The sequence below is a fragment of the Dreissena polymorpha genome, chromosome 3 (genome assembly GCF_020536995.1).
Source record: "Dreissena polymorpha isolate Duluth1 chromosome 3, UMN_Dpol_1.0, whole genome shotgun sequence".
Taxonomy (NCBI): Eukaryota; Metazoa; Mollusca; class Bivalvia; order Myida; family Dreissenidae; genus Dreissena; species Dreissena polymorpha.
The window spans coordinates 8,370,671-8,391,633 of record NC_068357.1 but is presented as its reverse complement, the minus strand read 5'-3'; the positions used below and the strand labels follow the sequence as shown (position 1 = coordinate 8,391,633).

At 33.8% G+C, this 20,963-nt stretch overlaps 1 pseudogene; it reads left to right on the top strand.

Annotated features, from left to right (window-relative positions):
* The first annotated feature begins 7,965 nt into the window (after positions 1 to 7,965).
* On the top strand, positions 7,966 to 9,493 carry LOC127870775 (putative nuclease HARBI1; annotated as a pseudogene).
* Positions 9,494 to 20,963: the final 11,470 nt, after the last annotated feature.

Below are 20,963 nucleotides of genomic sequence, written 5' to 3'. Positions count from 1 at the left end.
CAAGTGTCATCCTTTTCTAAAGAAAAGAAGACTGCATTGCAAACATGGTATGTCTTTGATGAAGTAACTAAAGATTGTGTTGTTGTATGACATGAGCAGTGAGTGCATAACCGTAGATGAGGCAAGAAAATTTCTTTTTACTCAAAAAGGACGTGCAAGTGATAATAAACCACCAAGCTCTTCCGCGTTACACCAACACATCAAGAGAGAAGCTTACCAGGCAAGATTTTGCTGGGGACAGTCACTAAACAAACAACAGGAGCCCAATCCACCTAGCTCCTAGGGTTGGAAGCGCAACAAAGATGGAATGTGGGAACCTTTCTTGACAACCTTACAGCAAGCTTCCGAGTCTTGTGCTGAACTCGTTAGATGTGGATGCAAAAGTGAAAATGGCTGCCGAGGACCTTGAAAGTGTGTTAACGCAGCTTTAAGCTGTACAGCTCTATGTTAATGTGGAGGGCAATGCGATAGGGAATGAATACATTTACTTTTACTTTGGACTTGACAATAAATGTTTATTCGATCATGCACATGTGATTTCTGTTGTTTACGGATAGTGAACTTTTAATTAACCTAAATTTGTTTAAAATAACTATTCAAAACATACCAATCACTTGCTATTGTTATTATGTTTGCAGTGTATGTTTCAAATAGATCGTAAAAAAGTTCAAAACAGTTTAATATAATATGTTTCATTGATTTTGACAAATGTGGCTAGAATTTCATATTTCAAGATGGCGGCATTTTAATTTGATAATATTTTATTATTATTTTTTTATAACATTGATTAGGTCATGTGCATGGTAAATACACGATTTCATGTCGGTTGATGACTAATTAAAATTTGATGAATTTTTTAATGTATTTTTTGGAAATTTGACGGCCGCCATTTTAAAATAGCCGCCATACCCCTGTATGCAAATTTTTGAGAGTTGGCCCATATCTGATATTGTTCAGTATGCTAGTATTGTTCAAATGTTCATGCTTTTATCACAACTCGAACAATTCTGGTGAAAATCTGCACACATCAACTGAACTATTATATCAATATCATTTCAGATGAATTAAAAACCGTTGTTTGGTCTATAAAGCTATAAAAATACAGAGGTATACGGGAAAAAGCACATGTAAAATATATCAAACATAGTTTTACATTCACTTTCTGCGCATTCTGCAGTGTTGCCAACACACCAACGCAGTCATGTCAACAGACAAAGGCTGAATATGCAATTGTCGAGAGTCAAAAATAAGCACTGTAAAATAAAAAGTTTGATTATATAAACTAACTCAAATTTGACAACAGACTTTCTCCCGAGAAATCCTCTAGTTAGGATTGTTAAGATAACTGTATAATATATTATTAATATAACATTTTATAATTTAGGAATTTATTTTTTTCTCGGTATTCACTAGTAGAAGACAATGTAAGATAATAAGAAAACTAAAGTATGCATCTCTCATGTATACTAAGCATAATGTCCTTTGTCACATCAAAGCGTGCAAAGCCAACTGTTGAATGTGCGTTGTCCTCATATCTGTTGATGGTCACTTTCCAGTAGTTGACGCTGCGTAACGATCCCGTGCTGCCGAGTATTCCGCGATTTTCAAAGCTGTTACGTGTTGACGTAAGATTTTCGTTGGAGGTGATGATCTCGGGGTGAGCAGCAGCTGAATCAAGGCTTAACAACGCCACTGATACAGCTTGGGGAACCAAGCTTAGTGTAAACTTCGGTATTTCACATCATGCATTTGAATGTCTAAATTACCAACAAACATAAATATTGATGTATAACGGAAAGAGGTCTGTGAAGTATTATACAAAAAACTATTGGTATATTGAAATGGCATTAGCTTCAAAATAGCATGATTTAAAATGACACATTTTTAGGCTATCTTTATAAGACATTGTGTTTTAAGGATCGCATTATTGTAATACTGATTTTAGTAGCCTTACTAAAAAAATTGACCGGACTTTGAAAATATCAATGTTAATAATGTCAATGCCTTGAAGCTTACATTATTTTACTTCTACATTTTATTTCAGTTTGATTCAATTATTTAAATATGATTAAGTCAACTTTGTTTTCTTAAAAATAACCTAAACAAATGGACATTGGAATAATTTGAAAATGATGTTCAATAAACTACGCAACCATAACAATACACAAGGTCTAGTAAACAAGATTTCAATTTTGTGTAAATTAGCACTTTGCATTTGCAATTGATACACAAATACGTAATTTCTGGCGATGGGACAAAGGTTGTTTGTTGAGAATCGCAATAATTCAAAAAAGCTTCACTGAACAAGTAAATATTGCAAATAGTAAATAGACAACAGGTAAGCGCTGCAAACATCTTTGTTAAGTAAAATACAAATACTGAAAGGCCTCAAAATGTTAAATATAAACAACACAAATGTGCATACCAAGAGACATAAAAACGCCAGCCAGTTTTAACTAACAAGATTTAATGTCCGGATTAAAGCTTATATTATAAATTGCACAACAAGCTAAGCAAGAGCGTAAACATGTGTCATGGTTTCAACATCTGCAACTTGAATATCATTCGAAATGATGAAATATTTGTGTGGACATTCAGCGTATTATACTACCCATTTTTAACAATTCAAATTATTCTATTAAGACAAGATAGTGGTAATAAATCAAGAATAAAAGCAGAATAATACTAATCTTAAGTTCCAATAAAGGCTCCTAATTATTAAAATGAAAACCATATTGCAAGCAGCTGGAGCAGATGTCAGCAATGGTCATTAAATAAATTAGTCTTAAACGTAAGATAATTACAATAGATGAAAAAAGTCTCCTGTTTGAAGGTTTGAAAAGAAATGTTCTGAAGTGCGCGTGTCTGATGAATTATCATATAATAAAAACATTCATGTGACATGATTATACTTTAGGAATTCAATCAACATATGGCTCTTTGGTTCCTATGGTAACTCAAGATGCATGCAATATGTATCCACGGGAGCAAACCTATCTGCTAAACTTAAAATGGTAGGGACAAGCTTGCAATCACGAAACCGTTTTTACAAAGAAATCATTAAAAGATAGTAAACTGTCAAAGTTAGAAAAAATCATTAGCATGTAGCAACTATTGAACATGTAGGAAATCTGAGGCTAACATAATTTAATTTGTACAATATTTACAATAAAATTGTATGTGTTGAACAAAGGACCACTACTTATTTCTTATAGTATAACATTACTTTAATGCTTGTCAATATTTTATTTTTTTGATGATCACCTTAGCTACCATATTGTAAACAAAAACTTAAAGAATAAAGTTACCTCAGACACACCTTCGAACAATATATATGTACTTATGCTCTTCGTGACAACACAGAGAGGTTCCAGAATGATCACAACACAAATATGTGAACAACGCATTCAATTTAATTACCATTTAATTACTCAATGGTAGGAAGGAGACCATGGCAACTTTTTGAGGAACGATGAAATGAAATTACGAACAAGTGTCAACTACATCCCTTTTTTAGAAAAAAAAATTCAGAATATACCATCATATAGTTAATAGTTCAGATCATCATCGTGCAAATACAGGAATTAGCAACAGTAATGGGTGTAAAAGATCAATATTACATAGCTTGGATAATTATGTGAATGCTAAAAAAATCAAACAAGAAACGTCCGTCAGAGAGAAAATATTAATAAAGTTTAAAGATATAAACCCGATGACTTATGCATATAGCCCAAAACAGTGAAAGTAGATCGGATGACGTTATCTAGAAGCGATGACACGATGACGTCACACACATATAATATAATTAAAGGGACAGTACTGTGAAATAAACAATAAAAATGTGAAAGGGGCAGTACTGTAAAATCGAATTACCAATACAACCAGATAAGTTTATTGAATATTTTACAATTAAACATATACAAATGGTAATTCCATTAATAATTCCAAATTTTAAGAGAAGAAAGATTTAGTGAATCGAAATCCAACAAGCATGTGTTTTTAAGTACGTCAACATCAAATTCTTTTGATAAAATTGAGTTAATTAAATTGAAAGGTTTAATATAAACCTTTTTTAAAGATATTTTAATTCGTGAACACGCTTCAAAACATCTCCATAAAGTGATGGGTGGGAAATTCCATTAGTTAAATGCCATTTCAAAGAAAAATAATATTTTGAAATTAAATCACTATACTTTCATTGAATATTAGCGAATTTACTTCGTAGGATATGATACAAAAAACCTTGTTGTAGCAATTTTTTCGTTAATATAATAGATCGATCATTAAAATATTTAAAACACGAACATGCTCTGGCGTAACGTACAAACTGCGAAATGTGAATACCATAGGATGGACCTTTAGGGATGTTACTATCTAGGAACAGAACATTTACACTTTCAACTTTCAAAATTAAAGTCGTCCCGCTTGTTTTAATCATATTATTATTATAAGTAAGATGTAAGTCTAAATACGCAGCATCTGTATTTGATTGACACGATCTTTTTACGATATGAGTATGTGATGGTATGGCATTGTTTTATTTAGTAAGTAAAACATTAATAAGCATATTTATATTTTAAAACGGGTTTCTAGTTTCTGACAACAACACATCCATCTTATATATTATTACTACAGACACACTAACAGGTAATTTTTGCAAATTTTCAAAATCTGAATATTCATTAACTTTGCATTATATAATTTCACTTGATGGAGCAATCTTTTAAGATATACAGATAATGTTTCACAACAATGCATTAAATGTTATGGCACCCATAGAACAAGTGTTTGCCATAACGCACTGGAGAAAATACATCAAATGTACAGAATCAAAGATTATGTGTCGCCATGGAAAATCAAACTTCCATAAAAAAAGCTTATGAAAGCCATATGGTTCATATTCGTTATTTTCCCAAAAGGAGTTTGTTTACATAAACAAATCTTATTTCCCACTGGGCACTCCAACAAAACAAGGCTGGTTACTGTAAAACAGTGTTCTGATATACATTCTTTGCATTTAACATAAGACTCATGTTTTATCTGATAATATGCACGTTCATTCCGCTAGTTGTATACTGTCTCCAGACTATGGACATAACATGAGCTTACTATTTATTTACAGATGCTCAGCTTTGAAGATATGCAAATATTTAGGGCATACTCTCCATTAACATTTATGGAAATATTGATCAATAGACTGACATCACATCAATACGTCGACATGAAAAACCTCCCATAGTTACCATGAAACCAATATTATTTGTTGGACACTTATTTGGGTCAGCTCAAGCAAAAATTAAAATGTTCAATAAAAAATTCCCAAGTCTTAAATAAGACATTATACGAAAATCCGCAAATTTACGATTCAATGAAATATCACGTAAAAAAAATGAATCCACGGTAGCATCTATATAATGCAAAAATAGGGATTGTTCTTTAAAATGTTGTTCTGCAATCGACAGTTAACAATTCCAGATTCTGTGAATTTTTTAATCGTGTAAAATTTCATTAAGGAGTACAGAAGTTCTAATACAGAAACAGTAAGCGGATATTAACAACTTTATGATTCATTCAGTTGCTGTCAATATCTGTCACAGCCACATTCCTTTGGGACCTAAAGGCTGACTCAGCCCCTTTAACTAGGGACAAACATCCCTTTGGAAAGGCAATTCCAATGTTCACTTAAGCCATAACATGACTACTAATTGCCTTGTGACGCTAAATCCCAAATAAACTTATTCGAGACAATAACAAAACAATGTATAGATAGGATTTTTAATGAACAGTTATACAAGTGTGCCTTTAAAGCTGATCTAATGGGAAGATATTGTCAAATATTGAGGATAAGGTTGAGCATTCCACACAGAATTATCCAAACACTTTCTGAACCAACGTATGGTCTTTTCTGGCAAGATATTGGCAAGAATGTCCTCATGTCAGTGTCAGTTCACATAACGCATTGATTAATGTTATCATTAACTGGATAGAAATGACCTAGCTTTGTCATTTGACAAATTGTGTTCTGTAGTGCAACAATCCAAGACTGGGTGACTAAGACGTAAGTGAACATAATCTTGCGATAAAGATGATGACAAAACTGTGTCAAATGTATATTGGACCTCCAAATTAAGACCTGCCACTTGTTTAAATTTGCAATAAGGAATTTTAGCTTCATCAAGTGTTTAATAGTTACAAAACAGATAACAAAAACGTAAAGAAAGTGATAGTAAAACAATGAAATAACTGAATTACTTACATTCCTATTCTATATAAGCAAATCTGCAAGTCATTATGATTTAGAAGAGTTTTATATATTAAATATATGTGCATGACTGTTTTTAACAAATTCTTAAACAACATTCAATCAAGATTGATCCAATATGGCATGCCTTTAACCATCAATTTAAACGCACACTTCTGTGCAATGATATGAATAGTTTAATCTGTGTTTGTGTTAGTGTGTTGTTTTCATAATTTAATGATACAATTCATCAATTGCCTAAAATAATGAATCTGCATATGACCAAAAGCGGTTTCTCTCATTTTTTATGTTAAATAGCTTATGTTATAAATATTTACAATACAATTTTTAATTAAGACATTATATTAACCAGTTCTGTACACTGACATTTTTAACATACACTATTTGAAGATAACACGCTTAACTAGATTTCCTCTGTGAAAGTATAATTTACATTTTCTGTCAGTCACCTATTATAAAAACTATCAATACATAGTAGAATAGCATGAGCCTTTATTAGTAAATGTAAAGTAAAGGATGACACATTATGATTTAAAACAATAGATGTGACCATGCTATGAAATATACACATCTTGTTAAATTAATTAAGATGAATTTTATTTAATTTGACCACAAGGTCTGCATATAAGTCCCAACACAGAAAATTCCAAACTTCAGTTATTGATTAAAAAAACTACATTTTTCTATTTTAGCACAAGTGACATTGCCCCAGCTTGCCCAACATGCAATCCTTATCTCGGCCTGCATGTGATCTGCTAACAACCTACTAAAAAAACTGACTGAATTGACTCCAAACTTAAGCTATTGAACTTAAAATCTGTTTCTAAATGTTAAACCAGTGATTGTGACTTCACTGGATCCTATTCCAATCAATTGCTAGATCGAAATGTTACCTTTCTTACCGCATATAATTTTCGCGTAATATCTTAATACTTACTGAAGTTATTTAGCCCACATATTATAAACATTTTTACATCTTAAATTCAACCAAAACATCACATTGTCGGCAAGTCGCCGATGCAAAAGCAGATCCTTGGATAGTAATATAGCATGTACTACTTGGAACTATAACTTTGATTACTAGATTTATGTTATTGATTCTACACAACTCAGTTGATTCTAACAATTGACCATCATAATGTACTAAAATCTGATAAAACACAATATACAGCTTATACTGAAGTCGCACCCATTCCCGTCATCCAATTCAAGGGTGTAAGCATCCACCACACTCCCTGGATATGGTTGCCAGGTAATAGTTGCACTGCTGTACTCTTCACTGCACTTATCATGTAGGATTGCGGACTGACCCTGAGCTAAAGGTCACAGTAATTGGGTTAAGTTCATTTTAAAGGGCGACTTCGATCGCGCACTTTAGTCTGGAAACGAAAGTTGTAATACGCATGTCTGAAAGGGGAAGCGAGCGAATGCACTTCAGTTTGGATGGGTTATTTAGGGATGTCGACAATGAGGAAAGAGCTACAACTCAATTTCATTATCAACGAGTTTACTGACGACGAATACGACAATGAACTTTTACATCGAGCTCAAAGTTTGAGTAGAAACACCTGTTGCATGTTCACATCACTTAATTTGTACCTTAAGTACCAAATTACATGGGATCTCTCATACGTGGAGTGAGAATACCAGATTTTCGTGTACACTATCGAGTAACAAGACATTTATTCGATATATTGCTTGAAATGACATACCAAAGTCTACTTGTCACGGGCAGTTTGCCCCATGAAAATGTATCGCCTGAGAAGAAGTTACTAGTAACACTGTGTTACTTGACTAATACACAACCGATGCGGGAGGTAGCCCACAGATTCAACTTATTAATGTCAACAGTTCCCGCAGCAATTCGACAGACAGTTGATGTAATTGTACAGCAGGTTAGCAGTTTTTGTTAATCTCTAGACCTGTGATAATATCTCGAGTTGTATTCTGAGTCTGACATTCATTCATGAACTGATCAAAAGAAACTTCAATGTAGTCTACTATTTTTTGGCAGAGTTATTTATTTACTGAATAAATCTAGAGTGTTGACAAGTTGTTGGCACAAATGATTGCACAGGTGGCAATTTTTGTAGGAGGAAGCCATTATCATCGTAAATGATGCTAAAGGTCAAGCTCAAAGAGAAGTCCTCAAAGGAATAGATCATAGCATTGTACAGGAAAGGCGAACATGAATAAAAATGTAAAGTATTGATTAAAGCTGTATATTTATTTGCCTTTATTTTAATTTCAGTTGATTCGCGGGCCTAATCCACACAAACATGTTGATATTGCAAGATGTGTGGAGGAGAAATGCCAACTCCCAGGTGTAGTTGCGTTTTAAGACGGTTGCCACATACCACTCTCTTCAGCTTTAAAAGGAGACAGTGATTATCACAATCAGAAAGGCTTTTCATCAATGCATCTGCAGGTAAGGCTAGATAAGAGTGCCTTTCTTTCACTTAACGTAATGGTGGGACTATGTTATAAATTACTACTATGTAATTAATTCGGTAATTCACTGCAATTACGAATACAACAAAGTGATATATTAACAGCTGTATTTTATTTAATTATTTAGCATAGAAGTTACTATATTACCGTGGCACATTTCAGTGTAAAACAATTTGTTCCTTGTATCTGCATTTCAAGCTGTCGTGGACCACGACATGAATTTCACCAATGTGTACACAGGATGGCAAGGATGTGTGCATGATGCACGTGTCGTATGGAATTCCAGTCTGTATGCAGATGCAGAAGCAAGACGTCTCATCATTCATGATCATTATATTTTGGCAAACAGTGCCTACCCCCTTAGAAACTGGCTACTAACCCCCTTTAAGCACTTTGGCAACTTGACACCACAACAAAGTCGTTTTAACAGGATACTTTCTAGCGCGCGATCCACTGTAGAACCGGCATTTGGACATTTAAAGTCGGTTTCGTAGATTACAGAATGTCTCTTTGCATGATGCTGAAGACATATGCAAGCTTATATACGCAGGTTGCATTTTACATAATTTGTGTTTGCTGCAAGATGATGATGTTGAGGAGTATATCCAAGAAGACAATGATCCGAACAAAAGGCCTAATGTCTATGCACATGGACACGAAGGGGTTGTTAGAAGATTACGCTTTGTTAAATTAGAGTTGCTTGATGCAAACTACCCACGTCATGACTTACATACATTTAACAGTTTGCCTTATCCTTTTTCAGATGTATTGCAAACATAACATTTATTGGTATGTAATTAAGTTTCAAGAAGTAAAGTTGGAGTCAGTGTCAAGTTACATGGTCATTTTATCTATTGCAGATAGGGAAGACTGCAACATGAAAATGTTTCTTTTTAGTAATAAATCAAGAAAATAAATGTTGTCTATATTTTAATGAACTCAGTAACAGCAACACATATCTTCAATTGAATAATAGAAACAGTAACAAATTAACTACAATGGCCATTTGCCAAAAACAAATTCAAGTATTCAGTCATTAACTAAAGGCCTGTTTTAGGCTTATGTAAATAAACAATCTGAAATCTTGAATACGCGTCACAACTTGCGGCCTCCCAACCGCTACCAAATCAATCTACAGCATTCTAAAATAGCAAATGAAAAAATATAGAGATATTAGACTTCAGTGATAACCCTGAACAAATTAACATCGTAAAACAAACTTGTCTTGATATGCTACATATCAAAACACTGACAAAAATCTTGAATACGCGTCACAACTTGAGGCTCCCAACCGCTATTAAAGCAATCACTGCATTTTAAAATCACAAATGAAAAAAAATAGAGAGATAATAGACTTCAGTGATAACCTTGAACAAATTAATAGCGTAAGACAAACTTGTCATGATATGCTTTAACAAAAAAACGGACACAAATCTTGAATACCCGTCACAACCGGAGGCCCCCCAAACCGCTATTTGAGCGATCTACTGCATTCTTAAATCACACATGATAAAATAGATATCATATACTTTAGTGATAACCCTGAACAAATTAACATCATAAAACAAACTTGTCATGATATGCTACATAACAAAAACTAACAAAAAATCTTGCACAAATAAATGATCCAGCTATGTTATCATCCTCTGAACAACAGTCGAGGGTAAAATAATATTTATGACGTGCAAAAATATCAGTCACATCTTCTCTATCTAAAACTGCAGCTCTAAATGTAAACTTGAACACAGACTGCCTTGAAAAACACACAAACATTTTTTATAAACTTATGTAACGAGTACAATGTCTTTCTGACTAGAGTAATGTTATTCTAAAATAATAAATAAAAACTATAGAAAATATAGACCTCTGTGATACAAATTAACACCACAAAATACTGGTAATGACGTAATGTTTTATAGTACATGTAGTTTACCTTATGTAGCTTAACCTTTGACACAGAAAGGTACAAGTTTGTGGACCAGGGCGAGTTTAATAAATATCAATAGCTTTAAAATTGAACAAAGAGTTAAACATGTTATTGGTGATATTCTTACGTGTACCTACAATGTTTGGGCCAAACAAATAAATCTGGCTATCCTATCACTTATTTACTTTGAAACAACTTTGGAACACAAAACGTGGCACTGCCCCAAAAGCAGGATTTCAAGATATAGCCCTGATAGCAGCTTGCACAAAAATCTTGAAAACAATTGTATAAGTCAAACAAGAGCAATTATCTGCACTAAAATTAATCAAGAGTTATGTAACTTGACTGTCTGAATACGCCTGAATACTTCCGTAAAGTTTCAAATCAATCAATCAAGTGTTTAATGAGATTTGAACATGGTAATATTTTGCACTAAAATCTTTAAAATAATTTTATGAGTCAAACAAGAGCCATGAGCTGCACTCAATTCAATCAAGAGTTATGCAACTCCATTGTCTGATACAGTAACTGCTGAATACTTCAGTAAAGTTTCAAACCAATCCCATAAGTGTTTATTAAATTATGGCAATGGTAAAAGTTTACACCAAAACTTTAATGCAATTGTGTCGGACGCCTCCCATCTGGCTGACATATACCATTCTAATAACCAGCTTTTTCATCACAGTATAAAACCTGGTTAACGCAATGAAGAGTCCTGAACTTTGTTATATTACACTAAACAACAAAATAAACTATACAACCTTATTTCATTCAATTACATCAGGTGAGAAGTCAAAAATCCTGTAGCTAATAGTTAAATACATTTCACTTCAATATTTTACGCGGCCACTGAAATTAATCCAGAATTATTCAATCGTGACAGAGTATTTCTAGATTTTACAAATGTGTTTTTTCTTGCCTAGAAGTAAAGTTATAATGAATGTTTTGAGACAAAATTTCACAGACATGCTGTTCTACACCTCCTCAGCAAAAATCAAGTCTAACATTTTGAACATTAAAACCTGCAAAATCCAAAAAAAAAAAAATTTGGATTGTGTGATTCTTATTATGACCATTCTGTTTAACTGATAAAAGAGTGACATAACAAACATGATTTTAGTTGAAACTTTTTGTTGCACTAAGCGATAATAAAATAGACTTCAAAATAATCTCAAAGGCTGTAGGACGAGGTAAAACCTTTCGATACAAAATGTGCAAGTTATGTATTAGGTATAAAAAGGATGTAAAGAATGATTAGGTTTCAACCTTTAAACAGAACTGAACAAGCTAATAATTCTTTACATCCTGTTCATACAGGCCAAGGAACCGGTCCATCCTGCTCATTTTGTCACGATGGTGTTGTTCCTTGGAATTCCTTGTTGGCGTTCAATTATTTCAATCATTTCCAAAGATTGCCTTTTTCTTCCCTTCCTCCCTTTTTCCTGTCCCCTAGGATTATGTCCAACTGTACCGGTAGATGTTTCAGCCTGAAGATTTCCAAACAAGAACTTTCCATTATCAAGGAGGACCTGTGGTTTTGTGCTGGCTTTAGTGCCATATAATTGATCAAACTGATCTTTGTGTCTGAATAATTTTGCTTCAGTTCCTGTTTTACTATCAACAATTTCCTTCCACTGTCTTTCAAAGAAAAGTATTTGTTCATAGCTTGGGTTGGAGCAACACTGAAGTTCAAAGTCTTGATCATTTCTTTCACTACTTCCTACCAAAGGATAGAATGTTTTTTAGTTTTCCTGAATTGTTCATCTCGTTTATGACGCAAAGAAACAAGGAGGTCTTCCTGATAGCCAGTCCATGAATGAATAGTGATTACAAAATGTTGGCTGTTACTTGACTGACCTTCAGCGTGATCTTGTTGAAGGTTGTTAGGCATGTGGCTTTCAGGCGGACTAGGTTGTTGACTGATACTGGACATGCATTTGGTCTGACTGCAGTTATTTGACAGGAGACTGTTAATCAGCAGCTCTTTTGTCGAGGGATCTGAAACATGATAATTTTTACATAACATATGACTTTGAAGACTGAACTCAATGAACCTTTACCAGTAAGCTTGAAACAAGACCCATTATGCAAATATTAAGTCTTTTGGAAAAACATACATATTTTTAAGGCCGCCTAGTGCAAACAAAACTTGGTTATTCTAAATAAATATTTTGCAGTTGTGAAACACTGTTTGTATGCACTTCATGGGATGAGTAAACCTTGAAGGTTAGACTTAGCGTCTCTGACAAACTGTCAAACATCTTTCTATTTAAAAGTTTCTCATCCACATAATTAAGTTACCATGATAGATTTTGATGCATTTCGTTAGATAATTAAACCATGGCTAGCGCCGTAAAAATGCCAAATAATTTCTACTTAAAAGTGTATCACCCACAGATATAAGTCAACAAGGATAGATTATTTCTATAAATTCCTTATAGTTCATGGCAACAAATTAATATTTATTTCCAGTACACGAACTCCACGATCGGAGACAGTTGCTCTCCAACAGGGCCTTGACTCTGAGCTCGATTCAGGTCATTACAACCCCATACTGGTCATTACACAACAGTGCAGGTCATTACGACCAGTTTTGGAATCGGATCTAAAACTCATTGACACGTGCTAACTGATCGATTATGTATTGTTTATCATTTTATAAACCTTCAATGTTAAAAACACACATACTTATGGGCATATAAAAATAATAAAATCCTTACCTGTTCTAACGGGATGGAAACATTTGACCATATATAGATATTTTGACCTTTAATTGTGACCTTGACGTTGGTTTTAAGCGCGACTCATCATCTAATGATGGGGATCATTTGAAGCAAGCTTAATGAAATTGGCTTAAGAAATTACACAGCTATGCTCCGGACATGAACAGGATAGAAACATTTTACCATATAGACATTTTACCTATAATTGTGACCTTGACGGTACAGACTCGGGTTGTTTATCGCGACACATCGTCTAATGATGGGGAACATTTGAAGCAAGTTTAATGAAATTCGCTTAATAAGTGACCAAGTTATGATCCGGACACAAACAGGACAGATGGACATATGTACGGTCACAATTCCCATATTCCCCTCAGCAGGGGATAATTTGAGTATATAAACTTCACAGTATTAACAGTTTTTATTCACAGTGTTTGTGAGTCTATTACATGCATGTTTAGATGGTAAGATATCCGCAACATCATTCATTACACTGCAACTGCTGCATCCCACTGGGGCCCCTGATTGTTAAAGTGTCATCCTGTTTTCAACAGTGATACAAACAAGTTTAAGTCATAAGCTTGAACAGTTAATTAAAGAGAAAAGCTGATCAAAACATAACACTTCAGACTGTGGGACAAATACACACAGTGCGAGTACTGTATGCCTACTATTAAGGGGACATAAAAATTCTATAACAATTCCCATCATGTAGACATTTTTTAAACAGTGTTCAAAATGTGTTATTTAGCAAAAATTTACATTTAGCAGTTGCACAAGTTTCACAAATTGTACCCCTAAGTTCCTTGGTAATGAACAGTTCCAGTTCTTACTGGGCACAGGTTGCATGAAAACAAAGATTACACCGTGGGCATCGAAGGTATATCCTGAAATATTGAATAAATTTACAGTGAAACTAGCCCCTGTAAAATGAACCATACATGAATGATAATTTCTTTCATTCTAACACATGACAGTTATGATTGTATTACAGCTCTTTATATTGAATAAAATGTATACATGCAACAATGATAACAAATAATAATCAATAATTTAGCATTTACAAGAAAACAATCCATTGGGAACATATATAGTAATGTTTGCTGTTTTAATTAGCGGCAAGTTCTGACATACATATAAAGTAGATGTCATAAGATACAATATAATACAAATTTTATTTAAAGTCGGTGCATATATGATGCTTGAATTTCATAAACCTGGTTCAGCCTGACTACGGATATTTGATAGCTATAGCCAGCCTCGAGACTACAAACGCTGTCAAAGCATAAGTGGGCTATCAATAACTCTTTGGAGTGTACATTTGAGTTTTTCTATAACCTCATTTCTAACGGTTCGTGTTCCGAAACAGGATACTGATACATGTGTAGGTGCAGTATGCATAAACATATTAATTCAATTGAATGGGCATTTTCTCACCAAATATTTATTTATATCACATATATTACTTTAATGCAGCATAACAGCATCGATAAACACATCTGGACAACTTAATATTTCGCTGATTGCACGACAATTATGATCAAATTTTTTAAAATATAAAAACAGCGTGCACACGTGTTACCTTTTGCCGCAATCTTTGATCCAGAGGAATGGCCGCTTTTGTCTGGTTGATCCAATGAGACCAGATGACGTCACTTTCGTCGAACCAAAGTGAATTCGGTCACAGTTTAGTCAGACCCTTGAAACCATGGTTTTCGATCGAAGTCGCCCAAAGTTTAAATAATTAAAATAATAGAACGTGTATAAGATATGAACCAAAAGGCAACATGATTGATAAGGGAACATTTTTCAAACCTAAAGAACACAAAATTACGAAATCAAAAAACGTTACCATACACATTTTCGAAATTCATAATTAGGTTAATTTAATAAAAAATATAAATAAATATAAAGCAAACTATAATGATTACAGAAAGTTCCAGTTCATTAGCAAGACATGTGCAATAAATCTTTCAATAAAGTAAAATACATGAAAATAACTGGATGACAAATTGGGCAACAGGTAAACAGGTACTTATTTGTAAGTTTATATCTATAAGAAATGTTCTTCTAATAAATATCTAAATTTAAAAAAACCACCGCCGGTTAGAATAAAGAAATTAGAGGAATTCATTATGTATGCCATTCAAATGTGTTGTATATCTGAATTTAACAGGATGCCGTGCTCGGCATAAAATATGTTCTGGTATTGGGAACCAATAAATGCAGATTTTCCAGGTATTAATACCTAAAGCGGCTCTAATTTGAACCACATCCCTTAACTCCATTATTCTGCCATGTCTCAAACATTGTGAGGTGCCTCTTAAAGATAGGAAATGTTAATCGAGAGAAGCAAAACCAATTCTTAATAATAAATTCCTATCAAAGATTTCAGAAAAAGCTAGGTTTGTTTATTTCTCTATAACTTTTTCTGTAACAATTATCCTGTCAGCTATTGTGATAAAAACAAATAAACATTGTGACCTTGGATATATATTCTGTTTTTTTTAATATTAAACTATCAACTATTTTCTTCCTGATAACTAAACATACATATAGCTGCTTTAAATAAGGAAACAGCAATGACTTAGTGGACATGTGCATCTATTTAACATTGATGAAGCAAACAAAGACAATGTGGAACCTTTAAAGCACACAATTGGTCATGTAGTTTATGTGTAAGCCTCATCATATCTGAGAAATAAACATGCATCCTACGCACTGTTCTTAATTTGAAACAAGTTTATGTTAGACTAAAATCTACGTGCCTAAGTGTGCTGATGGTTTTTTCAAGTCATGAAGCCTTTGGCAAACAATAAGTTATCATCACATTTTAACTTTTACCTTGCGCTAGATAAAATGGTTTATTCTGAAGCGACTAAACATTAGTTATCCAACGACAAGAACAATAAGTTTGGAATTAATTTATCATTTAAGTTTGGCAAATATCAGTCAAGGCTGAGTTTAAAACAACAAATGCATAGTTATCTTTTGTAAGAAATAAAACATTAACACAAATTATACAATACAATTATGATAGCTTATATCCCCCGACCCCGGAAGGATTTACTGTTATACAGTGGAAACCCTCTTAATCGGATCCTCTCTATTCCGGAATCCTCTCTAAACCGGACAAATTGTCCGGTCCCATTTTTTCCCTATGGAACCATAGGTAAAATATCTCCTCAAGACCGGCATCCCCTTAATTCCGAATACCGGTCATTCTTTGGATCAAAATTGGGTAATGCCATATGTAATTTTACCTCTCTAAACCGCTCAGGGCCGGTTTTTTGCACCTCAGACCTAGTGTATAAAAGTTGTGAATAGCGGATTAAAGACGCGTGAAATTTATAACGGTGTTCGAAAAAATAAGCAAACTGTAAAAATCGCAAAACAATTTAAATATACTTGCCCTGTGATGTATATATCGCTCAATAGACGTGATAATACTTATTATGATAACTGATAACAAACTTAGAGTTCTTTAGTGTGTTTTGTTTTTGATATAGGAAGCCGTGCTCAATTTTAATAATCTTTTTCCATTTAATTGTATGTTGTTTATTACCATTGCTAATTTAATGTCATATACAATGGTGATATGCAGAGTTCTTGACGCAGTTGCATTTATATGATAATTTAGATTTTCAAATTGGTAATTAGGATAACTAAGACTAAACATGCTCGAACCGTCTTCAAAACCTACACTCAAGATGCTGTCAGAGAAATATCGGGTAGGAAAGTCGACGATCAGAAATATCGTGCGAAAAAAGTCGGCGTACATGTTTTTCAGTGTGAAAAGGAACTAAATTCACATAACACATGCATGCATGTATAAAATTGTTTGTTTTTCAGGGTGCACTGTTTGATCTATGTTGTGACGGATATTGCTTTCGAATCAACAGATTAAGCGACGTGTTTTTCTTATGTGATGCAATATGCATGAATGGTATCTTTAAATAAACTATGATACTTTGCTGAAAGTGTTTTTTCACATACGGCTATGCAATTGACCTTCTGAAAGTAAAAAAGTCAATGTCCCCTTTAAACCGAAACCTCTCTAAAGCGGAATTTCCTCTCGGTCCCGGGAGTGTCCGGTTTAGAGGGATTCAACTGTAATAGGATCATGCAAAAAAGATTCTCGAAAGAAACTCGTTGAGTGAGAGAATCTTCCGCAAAAATGACCGCCGCATGACTCCCTCCAAAGGCAGGAATTTACACTGAAACAAGCAAACAAATGCATCAAAGGGATCAACATTTTGCGTTAAACACCAGAGTGACTTCAGGATGAATATATGTCTATAGCAAATTTAGTTTACTTGCGATTGTGATAAGGTACTTTTAATTTAATTGGTAATTGTGTAAAGGAAGTCTTTGAAATAATTTCCATATGAGCATTTAGAGATGGGCACACAACGAGAAATCAATTCTCAACAACCTACAATCTTTGTTCAATTACTTGAAGTCAATATACCTTAAGTTAACAAACACATACAAATTAAATGACAACATAAATGTTTACCAAAGTAAAATATTTTGCTTTTTAGACCTGTTTTTATGACTAACACACACTAAAGTTAATTGTATATCATTCAAACGATCACATTGATAAGATTTAACTGTATGTCTGCGACAATAAATCGTCACAAATAAACGTGTTGCGCAGTTTAGTGTTTTTGAAATAGTTTGTTATGGTGAAATATTATTCCCCCAAGTGATCAAACACCCTACAGCTGAACCTGAAGCCTGTTGTGTATTAACAATTTCTATACAGTAATAATAGTTCTATATAACATGGCAAACCCGTGTTTAAAAACAAAACCTCCTAAAAACCGTAGTACAATATTCCTTCTGCCCCTTATAATTTGCCGATGTACACATGTACACCGAATATCTTCATTTGAAAGAAGTGCATGGTCTTTATGGCATAAAGGACAGGGGAGTTGTCAGGGACGAGTTCGAACTCTTGGTACACCCGTAGTATCAGGCTATTCCTTAAAAAATTGCTGATCCACCAATGATACCCGAGTCAACTGCGAACTTAAGATCTGAAATACAATTAAGAATGGTTTTGTTATATAATGATAACTGTTCGATTTGTCATTTAACCGCAGTGAATCTTTTCGATTGGATACTCGACCCGACTGGGACTTGTTTCATCAATGCACTGATCCCTTGGCCTTTAAATGAAAGTTAACTTCTTGTTTATAATGATATAAGTACGTTTTTATTTGAAAATGTTAAAAAAAGGTGTAATAACAAAAAGTGTCCATAACGCATTTTTTTATAAAAAAGACATGTTCATGTTACTTGCAATATCAACTCTGGTTGTTTAATCCTCAAAGCAGTAAGTTTGGAAATAGACATGCAAGGTGTGTTAACATGAGCATAAACTTTCTGAGGTACTGCATGCTGTAGGAGAATATCAAACGTTTTGCTGAGACTTCTGGGATAAAATGAATAAGTCAAGTTTTCTTCAGAGTCAGACAGTAAAGAAAGTGGAATTAAAAATCCTCACAAAGCGAATGATTGCTTTCTTATTGTTCTTGACATTCGTAAATTTCATCACAGTATTATAACGAAAGTTGTATTTAAAGGTTCAATAAATCCATTCAGAATTCTCCAAGTATCCGTTCCATGTCGATAATTATGAACCGTGCAACGTAGCCATAGTCAACGCGATCGTTTTGTAGAATAACAATAAACGAAACAAAAATAAAATGTGTTTGCAGCATGTGCATTATGTAAACTAAATTATCTTTTTACCAATCCGTATTCCCTTTAAAATGGTCATCTTGAGCATCGGCAAAAAATGTTTGCTGTCCGAGTCAGATTCAGAAAAATGTGACTGGCAATCGCTTAATTCTGTCTCGTACATGCACGGTTCAACAGAATATTCTTCACAACCACCAACATATTCCATTTTTAACTAATTGTTATACATAGGTTACGAGAAAATTCAAAGCCCTGTAATGCCGGTTCTTAAGAATGAACACAGGGCAAGCCTACGTCACTACCAGTTTGAATGAATATGGTGAGTAGATCGGAATGTGAGTAAATTCGCGAGTTTGTCATTATGTGGCACTTTGTGACTATATTGCGTCACGGCGTCTTAAATGATTTACTCTATGTGGCACTTCCACCCTTATGTAAATCTATTGTTTCTCAAAGTTGGCGTTGTGTAATTTTTTGATTTGACTTAAATGTCCCAGATTCGTAGATTATTCATCAGTTTGCATAATAAGGCAACAAGTCTTTTTGTAGCATATAACAACTTTTATTCTTGATTAAATATAGTATTGTAAATGTATCTTATTCTTATTTGTATGTAATTCTTCTTTAAGAAATTGAGACAAGAAATAATCAGTAAAGAAATAAACAAGATACTCCAACACAAAATATAATCCGTCCAGAAAAACAAATGTCCCAATGTCCGTCTCTCTTGCACTATCCCGTGAAGCCGCTTAAATTGGAATGTTCACCGTGCTATTTCAAAACCGCTTGGCTTGAATGGCTCGAAGTTTGTTAAAAATACCCCGCTTTTAAACTAGTCCTTATATAAAATACTTATATAAATGTTTATATAAATGCTTATATAAACGGTCATGTTCTGAAAAATGTTCTGAAAACGTGATGGTCCCAGCAAGTAACAACCTCCCGATCATCCCGTGGCCTGGTCAACACTCGTGACCGCCAAGAGCACCACATCATATGATGTCCTGAATAAAGTCCGGTCAGTCTACCTTAACATAAACTAGAACATCTCGTCATATGACAGTACATGTACCCTTACATGTATGGATAGTCTACTGGGACAGGTAAAAAGTGTTACATTCGCCCCTTTCTAAGAAAAATAATTAAGGATAAAATTCTTTTTCTAAATCGTCCATAAAGTCATTGTCAGGAAAGTTATGTGCAGTGTCGTCGTCAAGGTATTATCAAACAACAATACATCAATATTCATAATCATACAACAACATATCATCAACACATAATATATTTTTAAAATCAAAACAACACACCTTAGTGTCGCTTTAATTAAGAGTCTTATACAAATAAAAAGCTCTTCAATGTTTAAGTATAAAGCCTTACAAACAACGTTAAGGCCTTCAATGAATAAGTAAATACTGTGAATATGATTAAGTATAAAGTACAACAAAGTCATATAGTATAACAAAGTCCTAATATAATAAATCAAATTTCTACTATAAATGCAAAGTCCTAATACAAAGTCCTACTATAAACGCAAAGTCCTAATATAAACGGGAACACTGATGTAAGTCACACAAGTTCACATGTAAGTCAAGAGTCTACACGTGCCACAAATGTCACTAGGTTCACTGATCGCCTTCGTAGTACCAATCGCCTGATCAGGAATGTCACAACACCTGGCGACTACGTGATGAACCGTTCTCGTCTTGCACGTGTCTCCAGTGTCCCGCAGTTTATGAAAATATACAGATATACAATTAACATATCAGAGAAAAACAAATTCTTAGTTTCGGTTTCTTGAGTTTTAGGATACAAAGCAATGTAAGTGAGGTTTGTTCTATTTTTCGATGGCCCCACCATATCGGTGAAGTTTTCCCTTACCGGGGCTGAG